The sequence below is a fragment of the Nyctereutes procyonoides genome, unplaced genomic scaffold, assembly GCF_905146905.1.
Source record: "Nyctereutes procyonoides isolate TBG_1078 unplaced genomic scaffold, NYPRO_anot_genome, whole genome shotgun sequence".
In the NCBI taxonomy this organism is placed as follows: domain Eukaryota; kingdom Metazoa; phylum Chordata; class Mammalia; order Carnivora; family Canidae; genus Nyctereutes; species Nyctereutes procyonoides.
Window position 1 is genome coordinate 8,589,234 of NW_026575120.1, and position 9,028 is coordinate 8,598,261.

The window sequence follows — 9,028 nt, forward strand, 5'->3', positions numbered from 1 at the left end:
TAAATAAGTTATGGTTTAGTCATCTGAGTGAATGCTATACCACAACTAAGATGAGTAAATTAGAGGTACATCTGTAAGCATGGATAAATTTAAAATACATGACACTGAGTAAAAATACTCTTTGTGGAATGATGTATACAATATGATTCTGCTTGTAGAAAGATTTAATCATAAGGCATTATTAAATAATGTCTATGGTTATAAATATGGAACAAATATATAGAACCATTCATGATGAGATTTATTTTGGAGGAAAGTAAGTAGAAGAATGAGGAGGGATCAAAGGGGCGGGGCTTAATTCTTTCTGTAATATTTTCTAAAAGTGGTAATCCTGAAGCAAATGTAGAATAATGTTAATATTTGATAAAGCAGGGTATTAAGTACATAGGAGTTCATTATATTCTTATCTGCATGTTTAATGTATTTCACAAATCCTTTTTTTGAGAGAAAAGAAGGCTCTCTTTTCTATGTTCTTGCTCACTTTTTCTTTTTTAAAAAAGATTTATTTATTTAGAGAGAGCATGCATGCGAGTGGGGGGAGGGGCAAAGGGAGAGAATCTCAAGCCGACTCCCCACTGAGTGGGGAGCCAGACCTAGGCTTGGATCTTACAATCCATGACCTGAGCTGAAACCTGAGTCAGATGCTTAATGGACTGAGCCACGCAGGTGCCCCTTGCTCACTTTTTCTTGAAATGGCTGTGAGAAGATTTAGGGGTCCATTGGGTGGGCCAAAAAAAAAAAAAAAAAAAAAGAAAAATAAGAAAATTGAGGTCACAGTGCCAGCTAGCAATTAAAAGTACTCAAAGATCCCTCATATATCTAGTGTGGTTTTAAGTAATACAATAAGATCATGTGTTAAGATTCAGAAACCCTGATACTGTTCATGTGGAGAGGTCTAACTAAGAATAAGTATCTGTTGGGGAGAGAATGAAAGATTAGTACAGACAAGGGAAAGACAAGGAATGTCCTAGTGGGGTGGCTTCTGAGGAGATCCCTGGCCAGTGTGGGGATCAGTGTAGATGCCCTGTGCACTTGGGGAGGAAAATAAAGGTGGCATTAATGAAAGAATTGCTGAAGAGAAAGACTTGAAGCAACTTCATACTTTTGCTTGGGGTAATCTGGTAAAAACTATCCTAGAAAAAAAAAAAAAACCTATCCTAGAAAATCCAACCACTCAAACAAAAATAATTGGGAGTGAGGCTTAATGGTTAATGAAGCCCATGCTCCTTTGATCAGTAGAAGAATTGGACTTGCCTAAATGTCCTAATAGCAGCTTGATCTTTTATCTCCAGGGTCCTGCAGAACAGAGAGGGGATCCTACTCTGTACCTCCAGGCAGCTAGTGGGGTGAATGGATTCCCAGTGTCAAGGGCTGAAGTTCTAATTAGAATCCTCTTTCTAGAAGGCTTTTGGTGAGCAGTCTTCATTCACTTCCCAGTGCCATCAGGGAATAATGTTCCATATTCAGCAAGAAATTGCCCTCTTTTACATGTATGAACTGTTTTTGTATTTGAAACAAGTGGTCTTGTATTTTTGTGGGTGTGAAGCAGAGTGGTCTTGAGGGCTTATGATCAGTATATCTTGTCATATAAAAGCATCATGAGCTCTTAAAAAATGCTATCTAAAAACTAAACTTGGTCTTAAATGGTAATGCTAGAGAAAGATGCTTGGGAATTTAAAGATGGATTGGGCAACTTCATAATTGAGATTTTTTCTAGTGTCTACATTGTATTTTAATATTTAAGGAGGAATGGAGGTGTTGGTAGGGGAACATGAAGAGTGCTGAAAAGGTGAGGGGGAGCCAGGCTGTGCAGATGATGGTAGCATCAGAAGAGGTTCTTTTGTTCCCCAACATGGACAGAGAGATAATCCCCATCAGATTATTCTCCACTTTAAAGAAAATGTAGTTTCTGTTGTTTAGCCTGTACTGCCTTCTCCTGGTTGGTCTTGGATTAGCAGCTAGGGTATAACAAAAGTAAAGCTTGTGTGAATTAATCCACATATAACACTATACTGTCTGCCCATTGGCATTTGCTCCAGTGCTGGTAATATATCCAGGCATGGAGGGCCTGCCTTAGAACCATGGTGGTGGTGTTTCATGACTCTTGTCTTTGTGAGCCTCTGCATATATTAATAAAAAATGCAAGTAGAACCCTTTAGCTCCTCCAAATTTGAGGAAGGTACTTGTGTGCAGTCTGAGTTCTCTGTGAGTTGCTTCCTTCTAAATGAGGGAGGTTATATAGAATGTTAGGCTCTGCTAATACACTTACCCTTATAAAGGGACATTTGTTGTGTGTCCTCAGAGTGAATTCTACTTTTATTCCTAGGACGTGGCAGGAGTGTAGTGAAGAGGCTAAAATTATAGTCTCCAGTATCACAGACAAACCTCAGTTCAAAGAAAAGGAAACTGGTTCTTCTCAGTGAAAATTATCCTGCTTAATTGTCAGACAGATTTTGATATTCTGAAAATTATACCTATAAAGTGAAAGAAAAGGAAGAGACTGAGAAAAAGGAAGCAGAAAGAAGAACTTACTGACTTTGGAGAAGAGCCAAAGCCTTATGTACACACACGCAAATGCATATATGTATAACCTTATATATGTGTATATGTAGCTCATGTTATATCTGGAAATTGTATAGTGTGAAATTGTATAGTGCAATCTACCTGTGAGGAACCTAAAAGATGGGAAAGGATCAGGAAATGCTGATACAAAGAAAAATACTGGGGATGGGGAGCATGGTTGAGGTTGTCCCTACCCTTCGGTTAGAGCATCCACGCATTCAGAAGTGCAGGAGGGGAGTGCCTGGATGTGGCTAGGCCAGAAATAAAAGTCTGCATCCAAATAGTGGGAGCTTGAGAGCTTGAGCCAAGCCAAGAATGAAAAGCAGGCTGTGGCCAACTCCACAGAATAGGAGGCAGAGTAGAAGCTAAGTAAACACTCAACTGACTGTGCCACCCAGGTGCCCCTCCAAATGACTTTTAATTCCTAGTCCATCCACACACTGAGGTTCTATACCTGGAGATCCTAAGGCAGCAAAGGGCTCCAGAGGAATGTTGTGGGTAAGATATTAGCGATTCATATCCTGAATATGTGTACATTATATTATATGAATGTGTGTGTGTATAAAATCGTTATGTCCAAGTAAAACGTTAGATCACTTTTATTTTGGTTTTTCTTAACTAGTTATTTTGTCTCTAAAGTCTCAGAAATAAACTCCATTCATGTACTTTCAAACCAGAAATAAAGGTTGACTTGGGTAAACTTGGAATAAACAGACTGGCATATTAAGATAAGGTCCCCAGGATCAATCCTTAAAGCTGGTGGGCCGCCAATCAGATATCTTCACTAAGAATTGGTTTAAGATCAGGAATTATTTCCACCTAGTAAATGATAAGGACAAAAAGATCACAGAGACATGATGCAGCAAAAGTGATTATCTGTTGTTCCTTAAATACAAAGATGTTGAGGAGACTTGTCTGTGGTTTGGTATAACAAAGCCTGGAACTCAATAAATATTAACTGATAACGATAACATGAAAATCCTTTTGATTGCTCCACAAACCAAACCTCATAGCCTTACCCAGAGACCCAATGAAAGCTAAAGTAACCAATAAAGAAAATGAATGAAAGCCATGCCAAACCATGAGAAGATGATTCAAGTTAAAAGTACATGACAAAGCAGGCGGTTTCAGTGCTGGTAGAAATATTTGGTAGCTAGGAACAAGATGAAAACGAAGTATCAGTAATTGTCATTTTCCTTCATAGTTAAGATACATGAAACCAGTGAGATATTCCATAGATTGTGAAGGCACAGCCTCTAATTCTAAGAGCCAATTTATTTTACTCTAATTGGAGAGGTTGGAAAGACTTTTGAGATTGTTATTTTAAATGTCTTTTGCTATTAAACTGTGGTTAGGAAATCTGCTCAGCCAAAATGATGCTAAAAGAGCATTAAGTTTATGAGTCACGAAAGCCAGAATGAGTCCAATTAGTTTCCTGCACTTTAGCACAATAGAAGCCTTTAATAACAATGAGACACTACTTTAAAATTGATACAAGAGATCAGAATCTTGGCTTCTCTCCCTACCTTGATTATTGACCAAGTAAAGGTTAGGTGAGCTATTGTGTTGATTCATTTGAAAGATTTCTCTTCTGTAGAATGAGGTTGACAGTGGGCACATTTGGGTCTTGTAGGGCACAGAGCAAGTTATTGTCTCTTCAGACTGAAGTCTTGTGTATGTAAGTAGCAGGAATGAAAACACTGCAGGGCTGACTTCCTCCCAGGCCTTTATTTGAGTTTCCCTCTTCCCTCCCTCCCTTGCCACCCAATGCTTCTTCTCCTTCTTCTCCTCCTCCTTCCATTTTTTCCTTTCAGAATTATCTACAAAGTTCTGTTTAACCTAATTCCGTCTGGTCCCAGTATTCTAAGTGGAAAATGGCAAAGTAGGCTATGGAAGGCTCTTGCCTTAAAGGGATTAATTTGCACAAATTAAATGCTACATGCGTGGATTTTTGGGAGCCCTAGAAATTAACAGTCTGTACTCTCAAGGTTTTTAAGTTGTTGTTTTTTTTTTTCTGTCCACATACTATTCCACAAGGTTCAGAAGCCAACCTTTTGTCACTAGTGATGCCTCACTTAGATGCCAAGGAGACTGTATGGTTAATAGACCAATGAGTCTTTTTTTTTTTTTTTTTAAGATTTTACTTATTTAAGAGAGAGAGAGAGAGAGAGAGAGAGAGAGAGAGAGAATGAATGCCTGAGCACCAGAGTGGACAAGCAGGGGAAACAGCAGAGGGAGAGGGAGAAGCAGACTCTCTGCTGAGCATGGGATCATGACCTGAAAGGAAGGCAGATGCTTACCTGATTCAACCACCCAGGAGCCCCATATTGGGCACCTTTAATGTCTAAGTTCCCCAAAGAAGACTGGGAGGGTGTGCTTTTCCACTGATTGGCTTACTAAGCAGTAAATGATAAGTTCCATAGGGCAGGGAATTTGCTTGTTCACCTCTATATCAGCAAAACTGTGCCAAATAGTTTGGGGATGATAAATAATTGAAGAATTACAAATTTTAGCTATTTTTAAGCTTTAAATCATTTTTGTCTTGTGTAAGGAATCATACACTACAAACTATTTCGTATCTTGCTTTTGTAACTTTGTATCATGTATCATTTTTCCTGTTATTAAAAATGTTTAGAAAATTTTATTTTTAGAGGTAGTAAATAATTCCACTATATGGCTAGATCTTAATTTACTTAACTATTTTCATTCTGGATATTTAGATTGCTTTTATTTTTATATTATAAAAAAATTGCTGAGTCTCATGGATGGCTTAGATGTTTAAGGGTCTGCCTTCAGCTCAGGTCAAGATCTCCAGGTCCTTGGGATGGAGCCCCGCATTGGGCTCCCTACTCAGTGGGGAAGTCTACTTCTCCCTCTCCCTCTGCCTCCTATGCTCTCTCTCTCAAATGAAGAAATAAAATCTTAAAAAAACTAAGCATTTTTATACATACATTTTGTGACATTATGAAGACTCCTACATGCAGACTTACTTGATTCAGAATCTATAAATATTAAGGTTTTTTTTTTTTTAAAGCTCTTGTTAATTTATTCATGAGAGACAGACAGACAGTAAGAGAGAGCGAGAGAGAGAGAGAGGCAGAGACACAGGCAGAAGGAGAAGCAGGCTCCATGCAGGAAGCCCAGTGTGAGACTCCGTCCTGGATCCCGGGATCATGCCCTGGGCCAAAGGCAGATGCTCAACTGCTGAGCGATACAGGAGTCCAAAATATTAAGGCTTTTGATACTTGTTACCAAACTGCTCTTGAGAAAGGTAGGAACAATTTACGCTCCCAACATCTATATTTGAGATCTATATAACATCATGATTCTTCACTGGTGTATTGATTTACAACTTCATAGTTCTAAAATTGAATATATTTTTTGTTTTCAAATATTTATTGGCTGTTTTTATTTCTGCCTTTGTGAATTGCCTATTTGTATTTCTGACCCATTTTTCTATTGAGTGTTCAACTTGTTTTTATTAATTTTGTAACAATCCTTTATTTATCAGAGATAAATATAGTTGTCTGTAATACATATTTCCTCAGTTTGTTATAACTTGGATTGTCTCAGATTTTTAAAGTAGTTTTTATAATTACCTAAAGGCAAACAAAAACTGAAATACATATGTAGTAGTACTTGCAAAACCCTCCTCCATCCCAGTGTTTGGCAACCATTCATCTAAAATTATTGACTTTTGAGAAGAATTTTGATGGCTTGATGTTTTGGATGGATATTCTTCTTCATATCACTGAGGTACTAATCTATTCTTAGTTTTCAAGAATTTTGTTGAGAATGGAGATAACTTTTCTCCATGCCTTTCTAGTATATTTGGAGATGCTCATGTAATTTTTCTTCTTTGACTTAGGTCAGATATCTTTGGAAGGATAGGTTAGGGGACAATTTTATACTTTTTTTTCACATCTTTCAGTTTCTTCTGCAGATAGTATTTTCAGACTTTAGTATCTTTTGGAGTTGGTTTTTTAATTTATATTTTCCTTTACCCCCACTTTATTCATTGGTTCTTTTAGCAATATTAATTACCTATTTTGTATCAGACACTATTTGTGATCAGAACAGTGGAAAGAACAAAGGAAGACAGAGATGAGGCAGAAATAGAGGTCCCATTGCAGTTCTGGTCCCTGGGAGATGGACTTGGAACGTTTGATATTTGTGTACATAATACACTGTGAATGTTGAATGTTGAGGGTAGCAATATTGGGCAGCTGATAATGTAGGGAGTTCTGGGGTTGGGATGGCTCTGTAGAGTTTTCCCATTTGACCAGTTGACCACTCATTATGTGTGCACTGCCCCCAAGGAGAGAAGTGTGACTTTGAGTGAGAGGACTCCCGTGGGCCTTGCACAATTCCCATTCCTGGAGAGGACGTCCATATGCATTCACGTTCCTGGCAGCAGGTGAGATGGGTGCTCCACTCCCGAAGGGGATCTCTTCTTGGATTCTACACTGATTGATAGTTAGAACTGCTGCATTATTTCTACTGTTTAAGAACCACCCTGTTTCCTGTCTTGTTTACTGTCATTGTATCCCATTAACCATTCAATGTTTTGTTGTCTTTTCATCCATTCTCTCTCTTTTTCTCCCTCCCTCCCCATCTCCTGCTTATTCTGCTAAGAGGTTTGTTTATCAGTATTTTTGAAAAACTGTCATTTAGATTTATTTGTCAATTTTACTAGATGCTGTATCTTTAGTATCTTCTTTTGTCTTTGTTATGTCTTCTTCCTACTTCATTTTATTCTTTCCCTCGAATCTCGAGTTGAATGCTTAGCTTATTTAATCATTTCATTTTTAATAAGAAATGCTTTTAAAATATAAATTTTCCTCTGAGTGCATTTTAACAGTATTCTTTACATTTCTGTAAGTGTAGTTTTCATCGTTATTTTTAAATTGTGTATTGATCTCATTTCTTCCTCAGCATTGAGAGTACTTTAGGAGAAAATTCTAAAATGTCAAGGCAATTTTTTTTCTGCTTTAATTTGTCATAGTCAGAGAAAGTGATCTGTAATATTTCCAAAGTTGGAGATTTCTTAGGATTTTCTCTGTAGCATAATATACTAATATGAGTAGTGTCCTCTCAAAATTCATGTCCATTACGGACATCAAATGTTACCTTATTTGAAACGAGGGTCTGGCAGATGTGACTAATTAAGATGAACTCAGATTAGGGTAGGCCCTAAATCCAGTGACTGGTATCTTTTAAGCAGACTGGCAAACCCACAGAGACACATACATAAGAAGGCCAGGTGAAGACAGAGGCAGAGAATGGAATGATGTAACTAATGGCTAGGCAATGCCAAGGAATGCCACAAATGCTGGCAACCCCCAGAAGCCAGGAAAAGGAGAAGCAGAATACCCTCCTAGAGCCTTCAGAGATATGCTAAAGGCTCTTGCTAATATTATTTTTTAATACCTTCCTTAAACTTATAATAGTTTTTACCTTATGTAAAATGGCACAATGTTATTTTGGTGCTTAACACTTACAGGAGTTGTATTTTTACTAGTAGTTATTATACTTAATAGTAGTATATGGTAGTTGTATTATTTTACCTGCTATAATTATTCTGTACTTGATTTTATCTCATGTTATATTTACTTAGAATTACTTTTTATCTGCTTTTAATATTTGACCATAACTATTTTTTTGGACAAAATCCTCTGTCCATTCTTCATTAAAAAAATCATCTTATATCAGTATGTTTCAGTTGCTTCTATTTTAAAATATATATTTTTTAATTTTTATTTATTTATGATAGGCACACAGTGAGAGAGAGAGAGGCAGAGACACAGGCAGAGGGAGAAGCAGGCTCCATGCACCGGGAGCCCGACATGGGATTCGATCCCGGGTCTCCAGGATCGCGCCCCCGGCCAAAGGCAGGCGCCAAACCACTGCGCCACCCAGGGATCCCAGTTGCTTCTATTTTATATTTAAGAATCCGATCCCTCTAGTTTTGTAAACAAAGAGGAGACTATTTGTCTTTTTATCGGGCAACTCATACAATGTCCATTTATGTAATATCAAGGTCATAGCTGACAGATTTGCTATAGTTGCTATTAATTCTGTTTGTGGTGTTTGTGGTTTGATACTTTAATAGAAATGCCACCCTAGTGTTTCTTTCATTTTCTGTTTATCTTCCTTAATGTTTTTTTTTTTTAAATTATTTATTTATTTATGATAGTCACACAGTGAGAGAGAGAGAGAGAGAGGCAGAGACATAGGCAGAGGGAGAAGCAGGCTCCATGCACCGGGAGCCCGACGTGGGATTCAATCCCGGGTCTCCAGGATCGCGCCCTGGGCCAAAGGCAGGCGCCAAACCGCTGCGCCACCCAGGGATCCCTCTTCCTTAATGTTATATCATCAAATATTTTGGGAAATGTATATCTCGTTTCCATTCTGTGAAATTCAAAAGTTTTCTCAGACTGTGTTTAGTAGGTGATACTTGAAGGGC